Here is an 18,017-nt window from a genome sequence, read left to right on the forward strand (position 1 = left end):
CACGATATGATGTAAAACATTAAGAACATCGAAGAGAGAGTGAGATGTGTGTGTTTGTGTGTGTGTGTGTGTATGTGTGTGTGTGTCTGTGTGTGTGTGCGTCTGTGTACAGACGTGTGTATTGTATGTGTGTATTGTGTGTGTGTGTCTGTGTGTGTGCGTCTGTGTACAGACGTGTGTGTATTGTATGTGTGTATTGTGACACAGGGAATGTGTGTGTGTGTCGGTGTGTATGTCTGTGCGACTGTGTGTGTCTGTGTCTGTGTGTGTGCTGTGTAACTGTGTGTGTCTGTGTGTGTGTGCTGTGTAACTGTGTGTGTCTGTGTGTGTGCTGTGTCTGTGTGTGTGCTGTGTATGTGTGTAAGAGAGAAAAGACACAAGATTAGAACACACGATATGATGTACTGAAATGTCCATCTGCTATCTTGAGGCTGTTTTAAGAACATCAGCCAGACTGTCGCCCTAGTGTCTTTGAGCCCTGCTAGTTGACCTATATTAAACTAGTCAAGACTAACCCCTTTCCTACCTCCACCCTCGTATACACATTTTCCCCAACACTTGCTTACCCGCCGCTTATGAGCATTACAGAATCCTAAAGCTTCCCTTTGTTTCAACAAAACTGAATTGAAATCCACTCTGAGGGAAATTGGATTTACACAAACTGGCTGTTGTTGGGAAACTGGTGCTCAGTGATAAATATCCTCCTTTATTAAGACCCAGCGAGAGAATGAGGCAAAATCGTCCCTGTACTTATCTGACCGCCTGGGAATACGAGAGGAGTTGTTATGGTAATTGATAATTGTGCTTGTGGGTTGAATGCAGTGTGTCTGATGACAACGGGCCCCCAACCAAACCAAACCACCAAATCTGCACTCCACCGCTGGAGCATGTATTTGTAGACACATCATGTCAAATGTCATTGACCTCTCCTTAAAGGAACTGTTCACTTTGCATAAAAAAGCTGATCTGTCACTTTCTCTATTTCCAATAGGCTACCCCTGCACGCGCGCACACAAACACTGGTACCAACCCACCGCAATTAGCACAAATTAATGGAAGTGGATATGGATCAGCTAGCCTAGGCATTGGCCAAAAACACCTCTCCCAGAGTTTTAAGCTATAGGCTAGCAGATCCGTTTCCATTCATTTGTGCTAAGCTAGGCTAGCTTGCGGCTGGATAGCTTTCTACTGAACGCACATTGATATCTAACGTTATCTTCTTGTCTGACTCTGGAGGAGATGGTATTTGCATTTCTCATGTTGGTGTGTTCCTTTAACATTTCTTAGCAATGCTAGTGGAAGTCAACGGGGACCGTTACATGCAAAATAAACACATTAGTGCTTCTATGTAGTTAACGACGTTGTGGCATGGTTAGGAAGTTATTTGGAAGGTGCTACGTGTGATTTCCCAGAGACATGCTAACGGCCCCCTTGACTTCCAAAGTATCCCTTTAACGTAGCCAGAGTTTGCATGCCAAAAATACTTATCACAGCCTACAGCCGGACTAGCTACAATTACGTTTCGTTGACTGATAATGGCCTTCAATGTATCCAGGATGTCGCTCAATGTGTGTGTGTATGTGTTTATGTCGATTAAAAACACGCCTGATGGGAATAATTAAGTCAAAGTTTGTGAACAATGAGGATACGAATCGTTTAACTCAGACATGGCCCCTTGGTCTCTGCAACAGACACATAGGCTACAGTGGGTAATTTGAGAATCTGTTTCCTTGGTCTGAAATGGGACTGCTTTCCCATTATGAGAGGACATACATTAGGCCCAACTTGGAACTCAGGAAAAGGCATTTCCTTGGATGACAAGTTTGAAGGGCAATCATTTTGGTTTGCTATAGTTACTTTCTTTATTTCCCTTTTGATGTCCATTTGATAAATTTTGTCCCGTTTCAACAGACCGGACTGTCCACATTTTAGACAGAGAGGGCGGGAGGCTCAGGAGAGAAGTTTCTGGCCAGTTCTCTGGTTTTGGTGGGATCTGATCCGGGGGCCAAGCAGGGGTTTTACCACAATATTATTTCTGGGCACTACATTTGATTTTTCATAAGTGTTGTGAAGGATCAGATTAAACCGAATATATATATTTATTTATATATATATAGTTAATTGTATTTGTATATCGTTTGATATCCCCTGTATATTCCTTGTACAATATGCACTGAATATCCCTTTAGTCTACTAAACAGCCCATAATAGTTTCATTCTACCATTGGACGAGAACCTGGCGCCAGGTTGCCATACCCCTAGGTCCAAGTTCAATCGTGCCGCCCAACATGTCGTGGCAAGCCCCGGTTCCGCGCAGGAATATGTCGGGCGAAATACGAATGGTACTATTTGTTCATAGCGCATATATATATGGCGCAAGTAAAGTAGAACTTTCTTTTAGTCCAGTTCTTTACCCTCCAACAGAGTGACAGACGCGAAGCCTCCCCACGACGCACGTGTGGTGTAGTAAGGCCTACTTGGCCTCAGAATAGGCATTGAGATATCGTGTAGATTAATAGTTGAATAGTCATAGTTTGGCACTATACCGTCGAGTTGGACGTATTCTATTAAGCTAATAATAGTCTATTTATGTATGGTGCATCGTTAGGTTAGAGTTCTAAAGTTATCAGTACCCCCATTGTTCCTGACGTTATCTGGACGCTTAACCAGGCTGGGCAGACCCCTAGTGGTGCTTGCATCCGAGGAGCTCCGGGCCAGGGCGACTGGACCTGTATATTGGATTACTCTACCCGGACGACGGCGAGCCTTCCACGGCTTGGATTATGCTTTGGGTGCTTTGATTATTCCATGGATAAAGGCCAACACTGCGGAGTGTTGGAACTACCCCCCGGAGAGGACTCCAGGTGAGACGGCGCTCTACACCAGTGAGGTCGCCTCACGTCTCTCCGTTGTGGACCGGCAGCTACCGTCCACCAGAGGGTCCAGCTGTATTCGCCTGCGGACCGAGGTTCTGTGGGCACCGTGTTCAAGACTTTGAATTCTCCCAAGAAACCGTCGGCCAGATGGGATACCGCCAGCGGCTTCTTTAACCCCCCCCCCCTCCTACTGTCTTACAACCAGCGGGACCCCCCCCCCCCTTAGTGTATCCAGCTATAATCATTTCAGTACCATCGCTATAGTTTCCTAAATATTCCAGGTTGTATACTTACTCCCTGCGTAACCAGAGATTGGACATTCAATGTTGATTTACCTACGAATACTCATTTGCCATACAAGTGCATATTTCAAATCATAAGTGTAAACAAGTGGACGTTGTATATACCTTTTGCTATATTAAACCTTCGATTTGTACATTTGTGTGGATTCGTTTCATCAGGTGGGAAAGTGTTCATCATACTTATATCATGTACTGGATGGCCAGAAGTTAAAGTACAAGAGGTAGTGGTATTAAATACCATATCTAACAATACAGTCAGGGAATTGTACCCCTCAGTTACAATTGGTCCTTCGAGCCGGAGGGTAACTAGTGTAATATTAATATAGTGTTATTAATATTGAAATGGCCTATGATGAACACTCCACGAAACGATCCTCCTAACCTAGAACGCCCGCGGCGCAGACGACAGACACCTCAGTACTTAGAGGCTTACACTGTCAGTCAACTACCTAGCCTTCGACAAACGGTAAACGCGGTAAAAGTAGAAAGTAAAATTATGTCTGACCTTAACGACCAGGTTTCCCCGACCACAGAGGCCCTAGTAGGTCCTAATGTAACTGACCAAGCTCACGGTGGGGACCAGGAGGGAGCGGACATGCCTTTACCCCCCGCCACTACCCAAGAAGTAGTCCCCGACCAGCCCCGGGAGGAAGACGACCCTACAGAGAGAGAACTCTGCACGGAAGAAGAGGAGGAGAGCGCCGAGGAAATAGAGCTCCAGGACTCCCCAACGAGTACCCCCAGGAGCGGCTCACGCAGGAGCGGCTCACCTCCACAACCGCCTTCCCCCAGCGAAGCGGAGAGGATGCTACAACAGGCGTTCCTCGTCAGCCTGACAGCCTCTACCGAACGCGATCGACTCCAAGCGCAGACGCTTAGCGAGCGCGAACATTTTACCATTGAAAGAGACCGTCTCCAAGCACAGGCGCTTAGCGAGCGCGAACAACTCCAAGCGCAACAACGGAGCGAAGAAGAGCGCACACGCCTGGAGATGAGACGCCTTCAGACAGAAGAGAATATGGCAAGAGACCGGGCCGACGCCCAGCGCGCCGCTGCCGGTGCCCAAAGAGAAGCAGATCTCACCAAGCGCGAAGTCGAGCGCGACAAGCTACAAGCGCAGCTAATGGAGCAGCTGATCCGCAAGGCAACACCCTCCCCCTCCGCCAGGGGTTCAAGGAACTCGTCGAGACAACAGTCAAGGGCAGCGTCTCCTCAACGAGCAAGCGACCCTGAACTTGACCAACAGACCGAGTCTAGACCCCCCGCAGACCCCCTTCCCAGACCGGTCCAAGCGAGACCCAGCTACAAGGAAGGAGCGGCATACACTGCGGAGAAGCTAAATAAACGATTACAGGATCTGGAAGATCTGATAGAGGAAGAAGAGGGAGAGGAGGAGAACCAAGCCCGACGACAGCACAGTACTCCACCGGACCAGGAGGTCCCATACAGTCCAGGCTATACCCCCGCGGCGCTGCGCTACAGACCCCCGACTCTATTCACGGGTGAGCACGACGCACGACCACCCCCGAGGAATAGCACCTGGACCAGCGGGCCATGGTACCCTGTCAGTACCAGCCCACAGCGAGGCGCAAGAGGGGACTCGCCCAGGAGGTCTCTCCCCCAACGCTCGCCGATGTATCAGCCATCCACGGCGTCATACATTGCCACGCCGTCATTTCCAGACTTCGCCTATGAGAGTCGAGCACAGTACACGGAGCTCCGGATGTGCTTAGAGACAATGATGGTGGATGTCGCTGATGAACGCCACAAGTATGCAATATTACTGAAGCACCTGAAAGTACCGCGAGCGCACAATATAGCGCTAGCCTATGCCACCTCTTCGACACCATACACAGCGGCCCTAGCGGCGCTGGACCAGAGATATGGACGCATATGGGATTACGTAATCCAAGAGATAAGGCATATTGATCGCCTACCCCCAGCCACGGACAATCGCTCATTAGACGACCTGTCAATCAAAGTGCAGTCCCTGGTAGGGATGCTGGGAGCGCAACGGGAAAAGGGCATGCATGAGCTATACGCCAACTCTAACGTCGAGAGGATTTTGGAGAAGCTGCCACCCGCAAGACAGGAGCGCTTTAGGCGGCAGAGAGACTACCGGGACCCCAACGGCCCCGAGCCATCCCTCCTTGATCTAGCCGACTTCCTGGCGAGAGAAGTCAGCAGCTTACGACTAGATACATTCGGGCGGAGCACGCCAAGCTCCAGAGAGGGACCCAGGAGAATAAATGATGGAAGAAGATCGGTGACTGTCATGCACCAATCAGAGTCAGTACCGAGCAGTAAGAGTCACAGCACCCCCTCGAGAAAAGAGAAGTGGAAGATAGCGTGTCCCTACTGTGAGAAAGAACACTGGCTGTCACAATGTGACCTATTCACAAAGATGAATGCAGAAGAAGTGAGTCAATGGATAAAGTCCAACAGGCGCTGTTATCGATGTGCGCGGCCCCACATGGCAGCCGAATGCCGCCTAAAGAAAAGGTGCAGCCGGTGCGATGGAGCCCATCTAGATATACTACACGAAAGTAACGGAAGACGGCCTCCACCTGCACCACGGAGCGGCACCAAGGCAAGTGTCATGTACATTGACCCCGCCAGCAGCAGCGGCGCCCAAGTGCTCTTAAAGGTAGTCCGTGTGACATTGAGCTACCAAGATAAAGTCATGGACACTTACGCCGTCCTTGACGACGGGTCAGAGAAGACCCTTCTGCTCGCGTCCGCTGCGGCCCAGCTGGGACTGCGGGGGAGCAAGAACGAAAACGCGGTAAAAGAGATTTAAAGACGATAAAGGGCGAGAATGTCTCCTTCACTATCGCAGCAAACGGGCAGCCAGAGCGACGGTACAAGATTACAAATGCTTTCACCAGCCAAGAAATAGGACTATCGCAGTACACCTACCCTGTCACCAAGTTGATGGATAAATATGTGCACCTGCGCCAATTACCTATCCCGCTCATAGACGGCGCTACCCCGACCCTGCTGATAGGCTCCGACCATGCAGAACTCATAGTCCCGATTGACCGGGTCCATACAGGACCCCGAGGCTGTCCTGCAGCAGTCGAGACCCGCCTAGGGTGGACCCTACAAGGCCCCCTCGCTAAATCTCTCAACCGAACAGCAGCCACTAGCTGCCTCCACTCCAGAACGACAGAAGAAGACACCACTCTCCTGCAGCATGTCGAGAGGCTATGGACACTAGAGACAATGCCCTTTAAGAACGAAAAGAAAGACATTCGTTCTAAAGAAGACATTTACGCCATCAACCTACTCGAGCAGGGGACAAAGAGAGTCACAGTCGGCGGAGTGATGAGATACGCAACTCCACTCCTGAGGCGAGAGGGAATGCCCACCTTTCACGCAAAGAAAGACGCCACGGAGCGCTATCTATTGAACACGGAGCGGCGCCTAGCCAAAGACCCCGCTCAAGAGAGTGTGTACCGCGCTGAGATTGAGAAGCTAATCACAGCGGGACACGTAACAAAGATTGACATTAAAGAGGCCGATCAGACGACCGAATCATGGTACGTGCCGCATCACAAGGTCCATCACAACGGCAAGGATCGCATTGTGTTTAACTGCAGCTACCAGATCGGATCCCAAAATCTGAATAAAGAGCTCTTGCCCGGCCCCACACTCGGCCCCTCCCTACTAGGCGTGCTACTGCGCTTCCGCCAGAACAAGGTGGCTATCAGCGGGGATATCAAAGGGATGTTCTTGCAGGTGAGACTAGTAGAGGAGGACAAGCCTCTGCTGCGGTTCCTATGGAGAGAGAGGATCGGAGATGAGAACCCAGCCATCTACCAGTGGGAAGTACTCCCCTTCGGAACCACATGCAGCCCGTGCTGTGCTACATTTGCACTACAGAAACACGTCGCAGAGGACCCAACAGCAGATGAAGAGGTCCAACACAGTGTGAAGAACAGTTTCTACGTGGACAACTGTTTACAAAGCGTTTCGACTCAAGAAGAAGCCGAGGCTCTCCTAATCAAGTTACGCGCCTCCCTGATCAAAGGCGGCTTTGATCTCAGGCAGTGGGCCAGCAGTGACCCGCACGTATTGCGCAGCCTCTCCCCCGCGGACAAGGCTGCCAGCAGCGAGACCTGGATGGCGACAATCCCAGGAGAAGCCCAAGAAATGACACTAGGACTAGTCTGGCGCTTCAAAACAGACTCGCTCCACTATAGACACAAACCCTTGGCTCCAGAGCAGGGAAGGTCGACGGCGATACCGACCACCAGACGGAGTGTGTACAGAACACTCGCCAGACAATATGACCCGTTGGGATGTATTCTACCTTACACCACCAGGGCAAAGATGATTGTACGAGCACTATGGGACAAGGACCAGGGCTGGGACGACCCAATACCCGCACACCTTGCCTCAACATGGAGAGAGTGGGAGACGGAACTCCGCTCACTCCCAGGCGTCAATATACGCCGCAGCTACTTCCCATCCACAGTGAGGCCAGAGACATGCGAGATTGATCTACACGTCTTCAGCGACGCCTCCGAAGTAGCCTACGGATCGGTGGCCTACTTGCGTGCCCAAGAGAAGGGAGGAAAGATACACACTGCTTTCATCCTGGCCCGCTCAAGAATAGCCCCACGTAAGCAACAATCTATCCCACGTCTAGAGCTCTGCGCAGCCCTAGCAGGAGCGCATCTAGCCACGTTAATCCAACGTGAACTCACCATTCCGGTGCACAGAACAATCTTGTGGTCAGATTCCACGACAGTACTCACATGGATCAAGTCTGATTCATGCAGATACAAAGTCTTCGTGGGAGTCAGAGTCACCGAGATTCAAGAGTTAACAGAAGCAGCGAGCTGGCGGTATGTGGACACCAAACACAACCCAGCTGACGTCATCACCCGGGGAATGTCTCTGGATGACCTAACCCGTCGCAACATCTACAGTGACGGACCAGAATTCCTCAAGCTCCCGGAAGGAGAGTGGCCTACGCCCACACCGCGGGAAGCAAGTAACGAGGAGGCTGAGAACAAGAAACCTATGTTCTGTGGACTGAGCACAGTCGCCTCCACAGACCCCAACATAGATGACTGCATTACCCTAGAGAGTGCGCAGCAAAGAACATTCCTGCGGCACCACCCAGAGATTCAGTCCACCACTGACATGTCAGCAGCTGACTACGAAGAAGCAGAACTTCTTCTACTACAACGAGCCCAGAGAGACTCGTTCCCCGATGAGCTAGACTGTCTACAGGGAGGAAACCCCGTCCCATCAGACAGCAGACTGATTCACCTGGCACCAGAGAGTGACGCCCATAATCTCATCAGAGTGGGTGGTCGCCTGCGGAGAGCCCCCGATCTACCGGATGATACTAAGTACCCGATCGTCTTGAACAGCCGACACAAGGTCACAGAGCTGATCATAAAGAAATACGACGAGGATGTACACCACGCAGGAGCAGAGAGAGTCTTCGCGGAGATCAGACGTTGTTATTGGATACTGCAAGGCAGAGAAGCAGTACGGCGCTTCCAGCGAACCTGTCTAAACTGCCGTAAGTGGCGCGCGCAGCCCAGCATACCACGGATGGCTGACTTACCCCCCTGTCGCCTCCGAATCGGCGACAAGCCATTCCACTCCACAAGCATGGACTGCTTTGGCCCGTTGTATATAAAGAGAGGAAGAGGCACCGAGAAGCGGTGGGGTATTGTATTCAAATGCATGACCACCAGAGCGATACATATCGAGCTCCTTCCGACCATGAGCACAGACTCATTCCTTATGGCCTTCCGAAGATTCACATCACGGAAAGGAAAACCGTCTACATTGTTGTCTGATCACGGGACCAACTTCAAAGGCGGAGAAAGAGAGCTGAGAGAGAGCTTCCAAGCTATGGGCCCAGAACTTAAGACCCACCTCGCTCCATCCCAGATTGACTTCCAGTTTAATCCCCCGAACGCACCCCACTTCGGTGGAACCTGGGAACGAGAAGTACGTTCTATAAAGACAGCCCTGTACGCAGTACTTGGGGCCCAGACTGTGGCGGAGGAAGTCCTAATGACAGTCCTCACGGAGATCGAGGGAGTATTGAACTCAAAGCCCCTCGGTTACGTCTCCAGTGATGTAGCAGATGTCGACCCAGTCACCCCCAACACACTCCTAATGGGGCGGCTGGACCCCGCGCTACCCCAGACAATGTACAGGCCCGAAGAAGCGAACGGCCGAAGAATGTGGAGGTACAGTCAAGTACTAGCTGACAAGTTTTGGAGCAGCTTCCTACTCCACTACCTACCGTCTCTACAGACCCGCCAGAAGTGGGTAAAAGAGAGAGACAATTTGACAGAAGGAACAGTCGTCATGATTATTGACCAGTCACTACCCAGAGCTATGTGGCCGGCTGGCCGCGTAAGCAAAGTGATCACCGGTGCCGATGGCAAGGTCCGAGCAGCTGAAGTACTCGTCCAAGGGCGCACTTACACACGTCCCGTGGCGAGGCTCATAGAACTGCCCCGACTCCCAGATACTATCGATGATGACCATGACCCCATGACTTTGTGAGTTGACTGACCCTTACAGCGGACCTTGAGTGGTAGACAGTGCGGTTAATCTGTCTCTGCTTAGCTAATTAGGTGGGACTAATTAGGGGGCGGCCGTTGTGAAGGATCAGATTAAACCGAATATATATATTTATTTATATATATATAGTTAATTGTATTTGTATATTGTTTGATATCCCCTGTATATTCCTTGTACAATATGCACTGAATATCCCTTTAGTCTACTAAACAGCCCATAATAGTTTCATTCTACCATTGGACGAGAACCTGGCGCCAGGTTGCCATACCCCTAGGTCCAAGTTCAATCGTGCCGCCCAACATGTCGTGGCAAGCCCCGGTTCCGCGCAGGAATATGTCGGGCGAAATACGAATGGTACTATTTGTTCATAGCGCATATATATATGGCGCAAGTAAAGTAGAACTTTCTTTTAGTCCAGTTCTTTACCCTCCAACAGAGTGACAGACGCGAAGCCTCCCCACGACGCACGTGTGGTGTAGTAAGGCCTACTTGGCCTCAGAATAGGCATTGAGATATCGTGTAGATTAATAGTTGAATAGTCATAGTTTGGCACTATACCGTCGAGTTGGACGTATTCTATTAAGCTAATAATAGTCTATTTATGTATGGTGCATCGTTAGGTTAGAGTTCTAAAGTTATCAGTACCCCCATCGTTCCTGACGTTATCTGGACGCTTAACCAGGCTGGGCAGACCCCTAGTGGTGCTTGCATCCGAGGAGCTCCGGGCCAGGGCGACTGGACCTGTATATTGGATTACTCTACCCGGACGACGGCGAGCCTTCCACGGCTTGGATTATGCTTTGGGTGCTTTGATTATTCCATGGATAAAGGCCAACACTGCGGAGTGTTGGAACTACCCCCCGGAGAGGACTCCAGGTGAGACGGCGCTCTACACCAGTGAGGTCGCCTCACGTCTCTCCGTTGTGGACCGGCAGCTACCGTCCACCAGAGGGTCCAGCTGTATTCGTCTGCGGACCGAGGTTCTGTGGGCACCGTGTTCAAGACTTTGAATTCTCCCAAGAAACCGTCGGCCAGATGGGATACCGCCAGCGGCTTCTCTAACCCCCCCCCCTCCTACTGTCTTACAACCAGCGGGACCCCCCCCCCCCCCCTTAGTGTATCCAGCTATAATCATTTCAGTACCATCGCTATAGTTTCCTAAATATTCCAGGTTGTATACTTACTCCCTGCGTAACCAGAGATTGGACATTCAATGTTGATTTACCTACGAATACTCATTTGCCATACAAGTGCATATTTCAAATCATAAGTGTAAACAAGTGAACGTTGTATATACCTTTTGCTATATTAAACCTTCGATTTGTACATTTGTGTGGATTCGTTTCATCAGGTGGGAAAGTGTTCATCATACTTATATCATGTACTGGATGGCCAGAAGTTAAAGTACAAGAGGTAGTGGTATTAAATACCATATCTAACAATACAGTCAGGGAATTGTACCCCTCAGTTACAATAAGTGTTGGATAATATACACACACACCAAATATCATACCTTTTCCAAATAGTGTGCTCAGGTCTCACATGTCTCATACCCCCTAATCTCTGACCATCGCCTTCAGTTATCCAGCTCTGTCCTTCTTCTGACCTACTGACAGACACCTGAACCTATACATACATACATACATACATACATACATACATACATACATACATACATACATACATACATACATACATACATACATACATACATACATACATACATACATACATACATACATACATACATACATACATACATACATACATACATACATACAGCTTGGCTTTTTATTTTATTTACCTTGCTCAGCTACACTAACACCATGTTAGGAGCTGGAAAGAGAGGAGAGGATGTGAGGAGATCACCATGTGATGCACAAATGCTCCTCGACCAACAGGCTCTATTGTTTGTCTCCGGTCACAAGCCTTGTGACACAGACCAGCAGTTTTGGCCATTGCCCTGTGATTGATTGATTGATTGATTGAAATTTGTATTAACAGATTGCAGAATGGGTACAATAATACAGTACAGCTCAATACACACAATTGGTAAGGGTCTAAAAAGAGAGTTTATACATTTGAGGGGGAAGAAACTGTACATTGGAGGAGGTTGGGTTTGGACATTTACAGGGGCCAGTTTCGAATTGCAGTCTCCCGTAGGTGCTCTTTGAGAGTGGTTTTGAAAGTGGGTAGTGATTCACATTCCTTTACAGCTGTGGGTAGGGCGTTCCACATTGATGTGGCATAATTGCGAAACGTGTTTAGTCCCTTGTTTGAGCCGAATCTGGGTTTAACATGATTTGTGGAGCTCCCTCTGGTGTTGTGGTCGTGGTATTCACTGACCTTTGGGAAGTATTTTGACATGTACATGGGTACCTTAGTGGTGTAGTGTATCTTGTAGACCAGGCCCATTGCAAGTTGCTGTACTCTGCTGTCTACTCTAAGCCATCCTAGGTTGTCAAAGTGGGCAGGGGTGAGGTGGGTTCTAGGAGTAAGGTCAAGCAGTAGTCTGACCAGTTTGTTTTGTGATGTTTGTAATCTTGTTTTTAGCGCCTTTGAGGTGCTTTGGTATGCGGTGCAAGCATAGTCGTCACTGTTTAGAGTGACCGGCTTTAGCACTCTGCTGGATTTAACTGTGTCTTGAGTCCTATTGGGAATGCCATTTCCTGCGGATTGTGAACAGGGCTTCCTGTGGCCTCGTTGGCAGTCTTGCTAGGAAAAGCGATAGGGAACATCTGGTGTAAAGGTATAAGTCTTCCCGCTGCTGGCTGAATGGGGCATTTGAGAAATGTTGCCCCAAAGCTATTTCAAACAGGCGGTTTTATATGACACCCTTTTTCGATTTACTACCCAGGCCACAAAAAATCGAGATAAGATAAAAAAAAATAAAACTGAATGATATGATAAACTGTTTATAGAGTAAACTGCCAAAGTGAACAATGGCATGTTATTATGATTGTAAAGTTTACCACCAGGCCTACTTCCTCATTCAGTGGTTTTAGCGGAGTCATGCAGCTACAGTAGCACATAGAACTACAGTATATGAGCCATCCATGACAATACTGTTTTCTGAGCTGATTTCTAGTAGCATATTTAGGAGCAGAGACATAATCTAAGTGATGTTGTTTGTCTGTCATCTGTCACATCAGTTTTCAGGTCAGGCTGAAGCAGGAGACAAAACTAGGCAGTATTTGTATTTCTTATTTTTTATTGACAGAAATATGATGGACAGCAGCTGACTCGTAAAATCACCATGAAAATCACTGAAGTGTTGTCATTATGGCATTATGTCTTTATGGCTCATAACTAGAGTTTGTTTTTAAAGAGGTTTTTGAGTTGTTTATGTGTCATATTTCCATCTGTTTTGTAATGTCAAAAGGAATAAATTTTGTCATGCCGAACTGGTCCTGCATTTATCTTTTATAATCTCAATTTTAAATCTAAAACCTCATATTTTTTTTTTTTTTTACCTCATAAATGCCACAGTGTGTCATTTGCTTCCATGTAAATGTGATTCATGCACATTCATTTTGACTGACACGTGAGAATACTTTCAAAGTCATTGTGCAGCTAAAAGATGTAAGAAGGTTCCATGTTGTCTCTAGCTGTCCTCAAATAAAGAAATTCTTAATCGACTAATAGTCATACGATTTGTCAACGAATTGAATAGTTAATTCCATCAACAAATCTGTAAACTGTAAGAGTTTTTCTTTTACATTAAATAATACAGAGGCACCTAAATCTTGCGCTTACTAGATACGTGATTACAATCTTTCACAAAATAACTAATTCAGCTTGGAAATAAATATACAAATCTTCTAATTGATTAACAAAGTATTGGTCAAATAAGAGCAAACTGACTATTAATTGACTGAAAGGGGGCAGTGATACTAGTTGTTTGTTAAGAGGGGGCAGCAATGATGTTTGTTAAGAGGGGACGCAATACTCTAGAACAGGGGTCAGCAACCTTTTTGACATGGAGTGCCTGTTTGAAATATAGTTGTAACTAGTGTGCCTCAACAATATTCCATGCATCGTAATTTTTTTTTCTCATAATCAGGTCTTTTTAATGATAATTTTTACATTATTACATCATTATTAGTGTGGGTGACCTGGCGAAGCCAGGTTGCAACCCACACTATACATATCCATACTCTTTTTCTTTCTTTCTTTATTCCACCGATTTTGACAACACACTCGTGCCAGAGCGTTCGCGCCCCATACACGTGAAAGGTATCAAAACGACCGGCTTGCTCCAACTCGATGTGCTATTCGAACTCGTAAAGTTTCACCGCACCGTCTGGCTACGAATCGACTTTAAACGGTAAAATTTTGGAAATACAGTGCAATTTAGAGTTTCAAACACTTTGCAACACGTAAGCGTTCGCGCACCATACACGTGAAAGGTATCAAAACGAGCGGCTTGCCTATGGCAACTGCGGTCTTCGAACCCGTAAAAGTTTCACCGCACCGTCTGGCTACGAATCGACTTTAAACGGTAAAATTTCGGTCCCATTGGGAATGCATTGCATTTTAGAGTGTAGCAGCTGAAATAATCTTTTTCCCCCTACCTTGGGTGAATTGCGAGTGTGATCTCAATTTTGGACGTAGAAATAAAACAAACACATCAAAACGATGACACGGCTTAGAGTTTCAAACACTTTGCAACACGTAAGCGTTCGCGCACCATACACGTGAAAGGTATCAAAACGAGCGGCTTGCCTATGGCAACTGCGGTCTTCGAACCCGTAAAAGTTTCACCGCACCGTCTGGCTACGAATCGACTTTAAACGGTAAAATTTCGGTCCCATTGGGAATGCATTGCATTTTAGAGTGTAGCAGCTGAAATAATCTTTTTCCCCCTACCTTGGGTGAATTGCGAGTGTGATCTCAATTTTGGACGTAGAAATAAAACAAACACATCAAAACGATGACACGGCTGTCATCCCGCTCACAAAAGAAAAATAAATGGAATTGGACATTTCTATCTCAACTGACGACCATTTGTTTGAAGGTTCTCCTCCCCATTGACCACCATGCAATCGCCCTCTAGAAATCCATTTTTTTTTAGCCTTCTGTTCCGATCGCCGAAGGAGTGCCACAATATCGCACGAATGCCACAATCTCGCGCACAACCCTTCGCCTACTCGTTGTAGTGCTCTTGTGCGAGTCACAACGCTTCATCTCTTATAGTTTTCTTTTAATCAACGTGACAATGCAGTCATGTAAAGAAATTTCAGAATATGCAAGTCATTGTGCTCATGGCTGATTGGTTCAGGCTTAACAGCTGTGAGGCTCAGGGCTCATGGCTGAGCTGACCTGCCAATGACATCATCCACTTAACCCATCATTGGCCATCACTGTGTTGCACTACTGAATTGTTGGACAGCGCCCTCTGTCTTGTGGGTTGTGTCGTTGTACTCAGTAGGGATATCCTCTTTCATTTTTCATTGGTCCATGTTGACCACCTTTCATTGGTCGATGTTGACCACTCCCCCGATCCTTAGACCACGCCCCCTTAGGCCACACCCCCTCAGTGTATCTCTTGAACCGTTTGTCGTAGAGACTTGCGGATTGTGCCATTGGTCGATGTTGACCACCTTTCATTGGTCGATGTTGACCACTCCCCCTGTTGACCACCTTTCATTGGTCGATGTTGACCACTCCCCCGATCCTTAGACCACGCCCCCTTAGGCCACACCCCCTCAGTGTAACTCTTGAACCGTTTGTCGTAGAGACTTGGGGATTGTGCCATTGGTCGATGTTGACCACCTTTCATTGGTCGATGTTGACCACTCCCCCGATCCTTAGACCACGCCCCCTTAGGCCACACCCCCTCAGTGTATCTCTTGAACCGTTTGTCGTAGAGACTTGCGGATTGTGCCATTGTACTCGGTGTAATAGTGTGTAATAGTGTAATAGTGTGTAATAGTGTAATAGTGTAATAGTGTGTAATAGTGTAATAGTGTAATAGTGTGTAATAGTGTGTAATAGTGTAATAGTGTGTAATAGTGTAATATTGTGTAATAGTGTAATAGTGTGTAATAGTGTAATAGTGTGTAATAGTGTAATAGTGTAATAGTGTGTAATAGTGTAATAGTGTGTAATAGTGTGTAATAGTGTAATAGTGTAATAGTGTGTAATAGTGTAATAGTGTAATAGTGTGTAATAGTGTAATAGTGTAATAGTGTGTAATAGTGTAATAGTGTAATAGTGTGTAATAGTGTAATAGTGTGTAATAGTGTAATAGTGTAATAGTGTGTAATAGTGTAATATTGTGTAATAGTGTAATAGTGTGTAATAGTGTAATAGTGTGTAATAGTGTAATAGTGTAATAGTGTGTAATAGTGTAATAGTGTGTAATAGTGTGTAATAGTGTAATAGTGTGTAATAGTGTAATAGTGTAATAGTGTGTAATAGTGTAATAGTGTGTAATAGTGTAATAGTGTAATAGTGTGTAATAGTGTAATAGTGTAATAGTGTGTAATAGTGTAATAGTGTGTAATAGTGTAATAGTGTGTAATAGTGTAATAGTGTGTAATAGTGTAATAGTGTGTAATAGTGTAATAGTGTAATAGTGTGTAATAGTGTAATAGTGTGTAATAGTGTAATAGTGTAATAGTGTGTAATAGTGTAATAGTGTGTAATAGTGTAATAGTGTGTAATAGTGTAATAGTGTGTAATAGTGTAATAGTGTAATAGTGTGTAATAGTGTAATAGTGTGTAATAGTGTAATAGTGTGTAATAGTGTAATAGTGTGTAATAGTGTAATAGTGTGTAATAGTGTAATAGTGTAATAGTGTGTAATAGTGTAATAGTGTGTAATAGTGTAATAGTGTAATAGTGTGTAATAGTGTAATAGTGTGTAATAGTGTAATAGTGTAATAGTGTGTAATAGTGTAATAGTGTGTAATAGTGTAATAGTGTGTAATAGTGTAATATTGTGTAATAGTGTAATAGTGTAATAGTGTAATAGTGTGTAATAGTGTAATATTGTGTAATAGTGTAATAGTGTAATAGTGTAATAGTGTGTAATAGTGTAATAGTGTAATAGTGTGTAATAGTGTGTAATAGTGTAATAGTGTGTAATAGTGTAATAGTGTGTAATAGTGTAATAGTGTAATAGTGTGTAATAGTGTGTAATAGTGTGTAATAGTGTAATAGTGTGTAATAGTGTAATAGTGTGTAATAGTGTAATAGCGTGTAATAGTGTGTAATAGTGTAATAGTGTGTAATAGTGTAATAGTGTGTAATAGTGTAATAGTGTAATAGTGTAATAGTGTGTAATAGTGTAATAGTGTGTAATAGTGTGTAATAGTGTAATAGTGTGTAATAGTGTAATAGTGTAATAGTGTAATAGTGTGTAATAGTGTAATATTGTGTAATAGTGTAATAGTGTAATAGTGTAATAGTGTAATAGTGTGTAATAGTGTAATAGTGTGTAATAGTGTAATAGTATGTAATAGTGTGTAATAGTGTAATAGTGTGTAATAGTGTAATAGTGTGTAATAGTGTAATAGTGTAATAGTGTGTAATATTGTAATAGTGTGTAAAAGTGTAATAGTGTGTAATAGTGTAATAGTGTAATAGTGTGTAATAGTGTAATAGTGTAATAGTGTGTAATAGTGTAATAGTGTGTAATAGTGTGTAATAGTGTAATAGTGTAATAGTGTGTAATAGTGTAATAGTGTGTAATAGTGTAATAGTGTGTAATAGTGTAATAGTGTGTAATAGTGTAATAGTGTAATAGTGTAATAGTGTGTAATAGTGTAATAGTGTGTAATAGTGTAATAGTGTGTAATAGTGTAATAGTGTGTAATAGTGTAATAGTGTGTAATAGTGTAATAGTGTGTAATAGTGTAATAGTGTGTAATAGTGTAATAGTGTAATAGTGTGTAATAGTGTAATAGTGTAATAGTGTGTAATAGTGTAATAGTGTGTAATAGTGTAATAGTGTGTAATAGTGTAATATTGTGTAATAGTGTAATAGTGTAATAGTGTGTAATAGTGTAATAGTGTGTAATAGTGTAATATTGTGTAATAGTGTAATAGTGTAATAGTGTAATAGTGTGTAATAGTGTGTAATAGTGTAATAGTGTGTAATAGTGTAATAGTGTGTAATAGTGTAATATTGTAATAGTGTGTAATAGTGTAATAGTGTGTAATAGTGTGTAATAGTGTAATAGTGTAATAGTGTGTAATAGTGTGTAATAGTGTGTAATAGTGTGTAATAGTGTAATATTGTGTAATAGTGTAATAGTGTTGCGGGTTG

Source organism: Notolepis coatsorum (genome assembly GCF_963971535.1).
Source record: "Notolepis coatsorum genome assembly, chromosome: 10".
Classification (NCBI taxonomy): domain Eukaryota; kingdom Metazoa; phylum Chordata; class Actinopteri; order Aulopiformes; family Paralepididae; genus Notolepis; species Notolepis coatsorum.